The sequence below is a fragment of the Coregonus lavaretus genome, assembly GCF_964263955.1.
Source record: "Coregonus lavaretus genome assembly, chromosome: 5".
NCBI lineage: Eukaryota > Metazoa > Chordata > Actinopteri > Salmoniformes > Salmonidae > Coregonus > Coregonus lavaretus.
Window position 1 is genome coordinate 23,709,156 of NC_139992.1, and position 12,655 is coordinate 23,721,810.

At 41.9% G+C, this 12,655-nt stretch overlaps 1 pseudogene across 1 annotated transcript; it reads left to right on the plus strand.

Annotated features, from left to right (window-relative positions):
- The first annotated feature begins 1,434 nt into the window (after positions 1 to 1,434).
- LOC311129199 (intraflagellar transport protein 88 homolog) lies at positions 1,435 to 8,659 on the plus strand (annotated as a pseudogene). The gene is made up of 17 exons (XR_014615307.1): positions 1,435 to 1,562; positions 1,808 to 1,904; positions 2,026 to 2,071; positions 2,187 to 2,246; positions 2,748 to 2,801; positions 3,373 to 3,440; positions 3,549 to 3,617; positions 3,756 to 3,846; positions 4,617 to 4,853; positions 5,020 to 5,090; positions 5,193 to 5,267; positions 5,370 to 5,475; positions 5,896 to 6,211; positions 6,528 to 6,759; positions 6,939 to 6,997; positions 7,145 to 7,213; positions 7,335 to 8,659. The product of XR_014615307.1 is annotated as an intraflagellar transport protein 88 homolog (transcript).
- Positions 8,660 to 12,655: the final 3,996 nt, after the last annotated feature.

Here is a 12,655-nt window from a genome sequence, read left to right on the forward strand (position 1 = left end):
ATAAATCAAGACCGTGTGAATGCATGCACCGCTCCGAATAAATAAATACTGTGCCTTTGAAGATCTGTCTCTGGTCATGAAACTACAATACAGGCTGGATGTCTAAACAAAGTCCATTCTGAATGTCAATAGATTTTTAGATTCATTCAAGTATGAAAAATGTATGCACTCACTTAACTGTAAGTCGCTCTGGATAAGAGCGTCTGCTAAATGACTAAAATGTAAATGACATTCTAGAACTAAGTTATCACTCATCGAAGTCTGGTATCCAGGGTAATCTGGTTAATGATTAAATAATTGATTAAGTGGCTCTTTATCCTTGTAGAATGTTGACAGCTGTATAGAACACATTTTATTGCTAAGATGCTCAAACTTAACTTAACAGCTACACTCACCAACACAGGATAAACTTTATCCCTCATGCTGGCCCTGGGCAAACCGGTAAGTTGCCCCTCACTATAGGTGCACTTCTCCACATGGCCAGATTTATAGTGGTCTTCTCCCCTTTTAATAATGCTCTTTCCTTTAAAAATGTGATAAGGACTGAAATAGACACCAAAGTCGACATACTGTACAAACAATTATCTAGGCTAAGTAAAACAACATTATTTTTTGATCTACTGCTCTGCTAACTAGCTAGCTAAAGTGTAGTCAGTGCCTAGCTAAGACATAGTAAGGGGAGGTAAGAAGTTCATGGATTGGACACAGGTATCTGATCGCGCTGGTGAACGGTAGCTGACAGTGTCGGCTAGAGATGATGTGCAAGAGCTTCCTGCAGGAATTTGTAGTCTTGCTGAGGTCTTCTCTGTTGCTAATTAGCATTTCATTTTTGGGGCGTAAATACAGGCGAATATATTGATAAAAGTCACATTGTCCTAGAGAAATTAGCACGGTTATCAAAACGTCACGCTAGGGTAAGCCTACACGGAACACAGGCCTTTTTTTAAGTGTTTCTAAAATCCCCTATGAGGAAAAAATGTCCCTGTTTGGAACCATTTCCCTGTTTGACCGCTAGGTTTTATGGGTATTATGACTCATACTGTGGTACTCTATTGTACCCTATTAAGAGAATTGGGTGCTCTTATCCAATTGCATTGCGCATTGTTTTATTTATTATAAGCTTCTGTCGTAAGCATCCTAAATAATGCCATAGATTCAGTTTTAGAAAAATAGTAAACTTGAAGGTAAAAAAGGGAAGCATGATGCGAACCTGGTATTCCCACTGATTACAGAATAGGCTGCTAAACCAATGATTTACCGCAGCGACACGGTGTTATAATGAAAACAACAGAGAAACAACACCTCTATCTGATAATTACATGCTACTATTTATTGCTGACCAGCAGATGTCACTAATATGCATTATGATCAGATAATGAAGCTCTGAGTAATGAACCGTTCAGAAAGCCTCGGTTTACTAGAAATGACAACAAAATTCCAGCTCCTCCAAGAATATCATATTTGCAATCAATATATTGTTCTCTCCTTTCAATGTATATTGTTTTATCTAGTTAGCGAAGAAAGTATCTAGAAGCCTTTTCCATTTCATAGAAGTCTTGACCGTAAGTAGTTAGTATCCATTCGTATTTTAACTTATTCAATGAGCTAGCTAATGAGCTAGCTAGCCGGCCAGCTGGTTATTCTGATGAACTGCCCGAGTAGCTAGGTTTACCATTGTAGTTTGCCTCGTGAGAAAATGCCATTCTGATTCTTTATAGCTACTGTCTGTCAGTCAGTCAGTGTTCTTTGATGCAATGCATCAAATCTAAAACGTATGTTGTTTCCCTCTTTCACCTGGGCCTGACAGATTCGCAGAGGAGATGGAGCATGTGCATCTTGCTGCTGACGAAGAAGATGACCTGTACTCGGGCTACAACGGATACACTCAAACATTTGATTCAGAGGTAGGTTTAGCTAGCCTCGTGTCTTCTTTTGAATTAGAGTACTGCCTCATCTTCACTCTTGTTTCATACTGAATTTGTTATTAATTATAGTATTGTTGAGTTCATATCTTGTGTTTAACAGGAGCTTGAAAATGATGCTGGTTTTCAGTAAGCAGTCAGGCAAGCTCGTGAGTGTTATAACAGTGTCCTATACAGTTAGTCAAGATATGGCATAATTAAAGCAATGTGCTAAGACAATAAAAACTGAATCGAGTTCTACATTATTTGTGTTTATTTTCTAAGATGACTGCCCAGTTTCCTGGCATTGACATTGGAGGACGGGCTTTGGGAACCTCTTTTGGAGTAAGTATGGATTGTATAAGATTTGGTTTACTTGTTGCAACATGTTGATTGTAAATCAATGTTTCAATGATGGGTAGGCTATAAAGTCGGTCTGAGATGAAATTTTGTTTCTGTGATTCAAAGTATGGGATGCAAACAAATTGTTCACAGATTAATGAAATTAAGGCACATAGAACCAATGTCAATTTAGAAGATATAGTGTATTGTATTGCATTTGAGCATGTTTTGATATTTCAAGAGCAGGTTTGGCAGTGAGCGCAGGCTTCTGAAGGTGAGAGCTTGAGTCATGGTATACTTGGCAGCAAGTGAGGTGATGTGAGGTGAAATGTTAGCTACGGGTTGTGAAAAGGTTATAGACAAACACCTGAACACATAAAGCCATGTTTTTAAAAATGTTTTTAGAGAAAATACCTGTAATGAGTTGATGGGGTTTTATCTTTTCAAGACCTCATAAATCCGCCTTCTAACTTGTAAATCTGTCTTTAATGCTGTGACTTGCAGTCAAGGATGCAAATGGCCTCATCTATGGGCAGACCCATGACTGGAGCAGTACAGGTGAGAGCATCAGTATTCAGTTCCTCTAGTTTTCCTACTGCCCACTGGGCACACACTGGTTGAATCAACATTGTTTATACATCAGTTCAATGACGTTGAACCAACGTGGAATAGATGTTGAATTGACGTCTGTTTCTAGTGGGTGGATTCTAATATCTCGTGAACAGACGCATGTAACACTGGTATCGTTGCGTCAGTCAACAGACTGTGGGATAAGACAACTAACGAGGAACTTTGTTCCAGTGCCCAGAAGTGGACAAATCACGATTTCACAGGTGTTTGCATCTTTACACTTTCAGAAGGGAAGGGGACATTTTGCCCATAGACTTGCCTCTAACTTGCAAAGAGAGCGGGGTAGCGCTACCATCCTGCTTCCGCTCCTCGTTCAAGTATATATTTCGAACACATCTCCCCGCAGAACTGAGGCATTTGACGCAATTACGCACAATTTAAGTTCTGGGTTTCCGACATCAATTGGATTCTGACTCAGTATTATGTGGACAAAGATTATGCTTAGTGTCAAGGAAATCTGATGTGTGTGCTCGACTGTGGGTGTTGTGTTGTGTGACAGGATGGAGCAGCTAGGCCTATGACTGCAGTCAGAGCAGCAGGCTACTCTTCAGCCATGACCAGAGGAGAGTTTACCAGGGAGGGAGAGTGAGGGCTGTGTGTTGGTCTCATTTACTAGTTTATTGGAGACCACAAGTATAGAACGTGATAACAAAACCAGTTTCTTATATTTTCAAGTTCTACATTTGACCCACTGGGTCAGTCCAAAGGACCAGCTGCTCCGTTGGAGGGCAAAAGTGAAGATACATAAGTGTTTGTTTCTGTCTCTGCTGCTGACCCTCATTTCAATATGCGATTCTCAGGATTTCTCCTGTGATTCTGTAGGATGATGAAGGTATAATGATGGTTAGGATGATTTAGGTATATTGGCCATGTTGTTTTCAGGCCGGATAAGAAGGTGAAGGTCCTGGAGAAGAAGGTGAACGACCTGATAGAGGAGAGCTACCTGGCGCACGGCTGTGGAGACCTACAGGTGGTCAGTCTACCCCTGCCTCTTATCTGAACAGAATGACCAGAGACTTCGCAGACTTAGGGATGTGTGATGCTTTACCTTTAACATTGCTATTTCTACCATTGTTATTACAGTCCCGAGATCAGCTAGTGGTCGCGACCCCAGTTTGGGTGATATGAAAATGGGGTTGAGGGAGAATTTACCAAATCCTGGTTTGAAAAAAATAGATATATTATAATATCGTATTTGTCTCTCAAAATCATTGTAATGTGGTTAACCTTAAAAATCTAAATGAAAATTATTAAAATGTAAAAGTAAAAATTCAACCAGAGAGCGCCCTTAGATCGTGGGAAAAGGCCATACTTGAAGTTGGACTTGATTAATTCCCACGGTGAATGGCTAAACCCAGTATTCTATGAAACCACATTGCAGGGACTTTGATACTACCGGCGGCAATTGATATGGTGTGGGGAGGCAGAGGCACAGAAACTCACATCAATACCTTTGTCAGATAACACTGTGAAACTAAGAATTGATGCTATAGCTAGCAATCAAGAGGAAACTGACTGAACGACTCAAAAACTCCCACCTTATGCTCTCTAAATGGACGTTAACTGTGAGGGCCGAGACGCATTGACTTTTGTTCGCTAGATGTCGGGGGATGGTATTCACGAGGACATATTGAACTGTCTCACGATTCCCGAGCATGAAACCGCACAGGGGATGTGTGGCTATACTGACGAAAAGCAGATTCCATGGGATCGAATGGTGGGCTTTCGCACCATTCGCACCAGATCTCCAACTCCCACAAGGAGATGAGGATCAAGATCATGCAGAACATCAGTGTGGTCATCATCCGCATGGGCCAGTACTCTGACGCCATGAGCGAGAGCCCCAATATTAAGACAGGCGTTTAACTTGATCCTGTGTTACTATGCCATCAGAGACAGAGAGAGGATGAAGAAGGCTTTTCAGAAGCTCATCTGTGTCTTCTAGGGATCGACGAGGAGGACAAGTACATCCCACCCAACGTGAGCACTTCTATTCTCAAACTGAACATAGTCAGCACAGTGAAGTGTACACTACACCATGAGTCCAGTGTGCACGCTTCAGCACATGGAAAGTTCTAGGCTTTATTGTAGTAGCACTTACTGCATGTTATGCTTCCCAAGTCCTCCACGTTAGTTTTGTTTTCAGGATGACACCCATGCCAACCTGGTGATTGAAGCCATCAAGAACGACAAGTTTCACCAGATGGAGAGAGAACGGTAACTGTCTTATTCATACATTATACAAAACATCACTGTTCATCTGTATGAAATGTTTCACTCATTGTTTCTGGCTACTGGAATCTGTTGTTTTGAATGCAGGAAAGCCCTGGCTGAGAAATTAATCATGACATCAGCCAAGCTCATCTCCCCGACCATCGCTGCTGGATTTGACTGGTGTTTTTCCTAACCTCAACACTAGAGGGCAATACAGGGTAAATGTGGGCTGGAGTCCCCTTGGTACAGTAATGGTAATACTCTGTGTGGTTGTTTCTGTAGGTGTGTGGACATGGTGAAGAGTTCCCAGTACATAGAACTGGCCAACGACCTAGAGATCACCAAAGCCATCACCTACCTGAGATAGAGGGACTTCAACCAGGTTGGTGTGAGTGTGTCACCGACTCTGAACAGTCTTCCCTTGTACCATATGAAGGAAATTGTATTTATTTTTCACTCCATCCTGTCTGTGTGTACACTGTAACGTCTGTCTATGTATCAGTTTCTCCCTTCAGCTGTTTCACCACATCTTTCTCCTCTTCACTCCCTCCATTTTGTTTGTTTTCCTTTTCTCCATCTGCATGGCTCTTAAGCTCGAGGTATGTGTTATACTCATTTGTTTGTATGTGTAATGCCCTTGTCAGATGTTGTGAGGTGTGTGTTTGTATGTGTAATATCCTTGTCAGATGTTGTGAGGTGTGTGTTTGTATGTGTAATGTCCTTGTCAGATGTTGTGAGGTGTGTGTTTGTATACTATATGAGCATGTAAATGTTATAGTGATACTAAGTGATTGGGTTCCTTCTACAGGCTGTGGAGACTCTGAAGACATTTGAGAAGAAAGATAGCAGAGTGAAGAGTGCTGCAGCCACTAAGCTCTCCTTCCTCTACTTCTTGGTAAGACCCTCTCATTCTGATTATCAATATTATATAGTCATATTAGGGTAATACTCCTATGTTCAATCATCATTAGCATACTTCCTTGAACTTTTCTCACAGGATGTCATTTTTCCTCAGGTCTGACCTATAAGCGTCTGGGGCGTCTGGAGGAGTCTCTAGACTGTTTCCTGAAGCTCCAAGCCATCCTTAGGAACAGCGCCCAGGTGATGAGGCAGCTAGCCAATCTGGATCCTCACAGAATACTGGGTCTTTGTTTTTAGGCAAAGCTCAATGTTCTTTAAGGAGCGCTTTTCTACAACTTAAGAGCGTGATTACAATATATGTGGTCCTCTGTAGCTCAGCTGGTAGAGCACGGCGCTTGTAACGCCAAGGTAGTGGGTTCGATCCCCGGGACCACCCATACACAAAAAAATGTATGCACGCATGACTGTAAGTCGCTTTGGATAAAAGCGTCTGCTAAATGGCATATTATTATTATTATTATTATTATATTATAGAGGGCTACATGTTTTGCGTGTATGTGATCCTTGACTGCAGCTCAGCTTTGAGATGTTGGAGGACTCCCACCAGGCCATAGAGTGGCTGATGCAGCTGATCAGTGTGACACCCACAGATCCCACAAATCTGAACTGTCTCCATGGTCTTTGTTCTTGTTCAGTCCTTCAGATATTTCCCCTCCAACATGGACATTATTGAGTGGCTGGGGGCCTACTACATTGACACTCAGTTCTGTGAGAAGGCCATCCAGTACTTTGAGAGAGCCACACTAATCCAGTAAGTCTCTAGTCCTCATCTCACTATAATATTGATGTGTGTGTGTCTTGAGTTTGTACATCATAATGTAACAAGTGATATGCTTTGTTTGTTGAGCCTCTATTCTGGCATTTCTGCCCAATAGCCTGGTGACAAGGTAATGTTGTATCATGCCCCTGCAATATTGATAACTTGTCAAGTGGTTTCATGCCAACTCAAGTGAAGTGGCAGCTTATGGTGGCCAGCTGCTACAGGAGAAGTGGTGAGGGTATCATCCACCTCAAATTAGTTATTATGTTAATACATTGATTTTATTGTCTGAATGAATTTGTCATCACCTTTACCGAGATATAAATAATTATATGTGCAATGACCTGAACACTGCTGCTCCTTGTTCCTTCATCCTCGGGAAACTACCAGAAAGCCCTGGAGACTTACAAAGACATCCATCGGAAATTCCCGGAAAACGTTGAATGTTATCCACCCAATCCTTTCTTGTCCTCTCAGCATTACTTCTCTAATGTAATGGTTTATAAAAAATAATGTATTGATGCTGACATCTCTATGGCTGGTTGTTTTTCCCATGTCCCCTCCAGGCCTGCATTTCCTGGTGAGGCTGTGCACAGACATGGGGCTGAAATAGGTCCAGGACTACGCCACCAAACTGAAGAAGGTGGAGAATATGAAGACTTACTGGATTAACTACACTCTTGCCTAAGGCTACTGACAGTGACACCACCATTTGAGGCCACTGGAGACTTTGGCTTCACTGTGTCTTTCCTATGGAAAACAGACAGAGAATACCGACATCTCACTGAATCAGAACCATCTGCTCCTAAATCAGCGCTGAGATGTTCTTGGATCAGAATTGTCCTTCTAAGGAGCTAATCTCTCATTCCTGCTCTGTTGTTAACTGGCCTGATTTTGCTGACATGATCAACTCCAGTGTCTGTGGCTGTTTTTGCTCTCTGCAAGTCTCTTTGTTTTCACTATAGAAACCAACAAACAGTTGGATAAATCAGAGAGTGTCTGTGTTGTTGTATTGGTTGATGGTGGATTTGAACAGAGACATCACTCTCTCTACACTAGCGGGTTTAGTCGCCAAGGGAGGGCAGTGCTAGAGGGGCCCGGAGAGAGGGCAGTGCCAGCAGTGGTGATTGACCCGGCTGCAACAGGAACCTGAAAACCTCCATATGTCTACACACATCTCCAACCCTGATTAGTTATATTTGGATAGTAATCCCTCACAAAAATTAAGTTTACCAATTATATATTTTCTCTTCACTGCTGTCTTGAAAGTGGGCACCCTGAACCCTGTCCGCACCCCGCCTAAGAAGGTCATTGGTACGAATAGACATTAGATAGTAATAGAAAAAGAGCTGTTTCAGACTTTCAGTATGACATGATGTTTATCTGTCTAATCCCACTGGAGCTCATCCTAACCCCATACATTTCCATTACATCTCTGACCTGGAGTTTCTCTTCTGATAGTAACCCTTTCCTACTTATTAAATTCAATTAATATTTTATAATCACTCTTTGCCCCACTGCTGTCCCTGGATGTATTTAGACAGTGGGTACTTCTGACCAGGTCCGCACCCCGCCTAAGAAGGCCATCGGTGCAAGCCTTCTTTGTGTAGATGTAGAGTTTATGCAGTATGTGCCCCTTTCCAATACTTTTAATCCAGCTGTTACAATTGCTATGTCACTTTTCTGTACTAATTAGAAAAAGTTAAACACATTGCTATTCTGGCTTGACCATGTGAAAACAATTATTACTCTGAAACCGTCATTGTCATTGGCACATAAAGGGTCAGATGCGTTTGCTTGGCTACATACGGTGCATTCGGAAAGTATTCAGACCCATGGACCTTTTCCACATTTTGTTACAGCCTTATTCTAAAATTGATTAAATAAAACATTTTCCTCATCAATCTACACACTACCCCATAATGTTTGCAAATTTGTCCAAAATAAAAAACTGAAATACCTTATTTACATAAGTATTTAGACCCTTTACTCAGTACTTTGTTGAAGCAGCTTTGGCAGCGATAACAGCCTCGAGTCTTCTTGGGTATTAATTCACATTTATGACCAGAAGATGTCACCCAATTATTTCCCCAACTTTCCTTGGCTGCCACTGATCTTGCTCAACAAAAAATGTCCTCTGTGTCATCACAAGTTTTTGAGATATAAAAAAAAAAAAAAACGATTTTGCGGTAAATTGATCTAATTATTTTTTATTTAAAAAGTAATCTGTACAGATTTCCTATATTTTCATTCAAAATCTCTCTCTCGAGCTGCCAGTTATTGTATAGACTGTACGTACACGGACCCATAGAGATGTATAAAGGGCACACTTGCCACTAGATTGGTTAAGTCTGACTGTAAGTCGCTTTGGATAAAAGCGTCTGCTAAATGGCATATTATTATTATTATTATTATTAAGACCTCTATGGGCTTTGCTATCACAGAAGCCATCAATGGCAAAGATCAGATGTGCGCCCTCTATACGTTTCTATGGACACAACTGTCATGACATTTCTCCAAACACCATTTCTCCGCTCCCTCGAGAACTAAATGAGGAAACAAGTCGTGATCGGATCATGGAAACGCTCCCGGTAGAGAGACGATTCTGAAAGTAACGCACGCGTTGTTTGACAAAGTAACGGTAATAATGCTACCCAATTTGAGAGGTAGCGCGTTACTTTACTCCGTTACTCATGAAAGTAATCTAACTACATACTTTTTTTGTCGTTTGTCAAATACACTAAGCCAGGTGACAGTGTTAATGTATACAGTAACTGTTTAGGTGAGAGTAAAGGAATACAAGTTTTACAGTATGTTAGAAAAAGAAACACCAACATTTTAATACTCAATTTCAATGACTGAACTCCAGTCTAGCTTTACATTCCCAATTCACAGCGTCCCAGAAATCTTCTAGCGGGCTGCTGTGTATGCCAGGAATGACTCCCTCCTGCAACTTGCAGCCTCAAGAGAATGTTTGCACTGATCACATTCCAAAGAGAGAAAAAGAGCTGAAAACGCTCTCAGATATTTGAGAAAAACACCTAAGAGTTTTCCCTCTTTTGACCCTCTTGACTACTAACTCTGAATATATTGTGCTTGTACGTTCATATTTTGGAGTGGTTGTTATTTAAAAACTGGGGTTGTTATTACGGTTATTTTACTTAAGCAAAGTCATCATCCACTTATGACTACTCTGTCACTGGGGATCCAGTATGGTTTAAAAGCATTTCACAGACACTTCCAAATCAATGGTGCCCTTTGATCTAAGTGTGTAAGCTGCCCTCTTCTTGCGCAGGGAGATCTGATCGCCCCAACAGACGACAGCTGACCCTTTGACAGGGAAATATATAGCTAGACACTCATGGTATGTACATATTTCTTCTCCGTTTTGAGGCAGAAAAAGGGGTTGCTTTTCCGCTGGAATTCTCACTGCATTTTTTTGGTGAGTGGGGCCTTTGGAAGGCTGGGATTTGTGGATCTCGAGGGCCAACGGAATATTGGGCCTCCTCCTCTTCCTGTTTTTATGGTTGGAGTTGTTTCCATGACTACCTGGTTACCAGATGTGAGTGTCTCTTGCCTGTCCCCCACTTTTCTGGACCGCCATACGGACCGATCATCTGAGCCTAGAGCTGCCACATATTCTCCCTCCCTCCCTCTCCCTCCTCCTTTCTCTCAAACACACACAGAGGACAGAGAAGCATGTGGTATTAAACAGCCTCTCATTGTTTATCCCTCTCTAACAGAGTGTAACAATCACTGCTAAATGTGATCCATGCAGTTACAGGGTAATGAAGGGGCCAGTTCCAACAGTAGGCAAGCAGGTTAATCCTGTGTCTGTGTTTTCTCAGACAGTGGACACAGCAGCCATGGCAGCAATGCCTAGGCTGAGCGCCAAGATGAGGGCGCTGCCTGGCTCCAACGAACTGTACGAGGTCAGCAGCCAGTGAGACATAGGTGAGACACACACACACTCCCTCCACCTTCAACCGTGAAGACTTGCAGTGTAGTTTTTTTTGTCTTTCATTGTACAACTCTACCTCTGTCTTTCAATGGTGTTCCAACTCTTTCCTGTCTGCCATCATTTTCACGTCAGGCCCCTGATCCATCTTAACACCCTGTGGACAGAAGCATGACTGAGGCCCAGACTAAACAGACAGACTTATAAAGAGAGAAGCAGTATACCATCCATCTGACTATAGGAAGTGGACCATAGACCACACTCTATCTCTCTGTCAGCACTAACACAGCTGTCACCTTCATGAAGTAACTTACCCTCTCTTTCCTAACATTGCTTTTCAGGGGATTGGTCTTGAGTGTTGTTCCCCTTGCAATGTTTTTAGTCTGTGTTGCTAGGACAGTTTATACATTTCACTTACCGTGGAGTTCTAATGTGGGTGTCACTGTGGACACCCCACAGTATCTGCAGGGAGTGTGGTACACAGTTGCCACAAATGGCGAGTGATCATGTGTGGAATATGATGATCAATAGTAACTAAATGTGTTTGTGTGCGTGTAGATGCCTCCTATGTGGATCCACTGGGACCTCAGAGGGAGAGACCAAAGACTGCAGCCAAGAAGCACACAGAGGATGACGACTTTCCCGATGAAGAGTTGGGAGACGACCTACTATCAGAGTATCCAGTTCAAGTTCCCCTGATTTTCCCCTCCCCTCCTCCTTGAGAGTAAGGGCGTTTTCACATATGAAATGCGGTATCCTGGTTCCGTTTCCTGGAGCATTTGTAAGAAATCGACAGAATATGTTTTGCTTTCACAAGACCTGAAAATAACAGTTTCAGGGTGAGATTAGCAAACCGCACATTCTACATGACGTTTGCGAGCTAGTTAGCTAGCTTGTTTACAATGGGCAAAAAAGCTCCACGCAACTCGCGCTGATGCATTACAATACCTGGTACTCTGGTCCTGGATCTTGGACCCATTACTATAGCACGGATCCGGATCATAAGGGTATATGTGAAAGCGCCCTAAATTAATTGAGTTTTCTAAACAAAAGTTCAAAGTATCTATACATCACATTCCACCAGATTATATTAATAAACGGAAACAATCTGAGTTTCACTCGAGCCTCCATAACACATTCAGGAAAACCTATGGCGCAAACTGATAAGATTATTTTCCCATATGCTAGCCTGGATGCATTTTATCACCTGGAAACTTTCTTGGAAAATCCATTGTTATTAACTCTATGGTAACCTCAGGACAGTAATACAGTTTTAATCCAGTTTAGAGGCACCTCATTTAAATGTATACTTTATACAGATGTTTATATTGCAAAGCACTATTTATTGTAATTCCCAAGGCTTCCCAGTCTTTTTGTGTTGTGACTGAGGCAAAGAAGTACACATATGTATCTGATGTCTATTTTCAGATTTTAAAAAATGTCACCATACATTTTTGCTCTTGTTAATTTTGGATGCATGGGTTTGGGTGGTGAAAATATTAATAATAAACCGGGTTGTTCAAGCCCTGAATACTGATTTGCTGAAAGCTGTGGTATATCAGACTGTATACCACGGGTATGACAAAACATTTATTTTTACTGTTCTAATTATGTTGGGAACCAGTTTATAATAGCAATAAGGCACCTCGGGGGTTTGTGGTATATGGCCAATATACCGCAGTTAAGGGCTGTATCCAGGCACTGTAGCTATCTTAAATTGAAAGTATGAACCTTGCCCGAGCGCAGGTGGATGAATTCTTGTCATAATCAACCGAACATTTCCTATCACAGCTGTCAGTGCCAGCCCATCTGTTCAACATTCTAACCCGAAAATATTTCGGAGTGGAAAAAAGCTGGATGAGTACCTGCAGTTCCGCAACCATTCGAGTGACTCAGAGCGCACTGCAATGTTTCCATCTGCGCAACAAT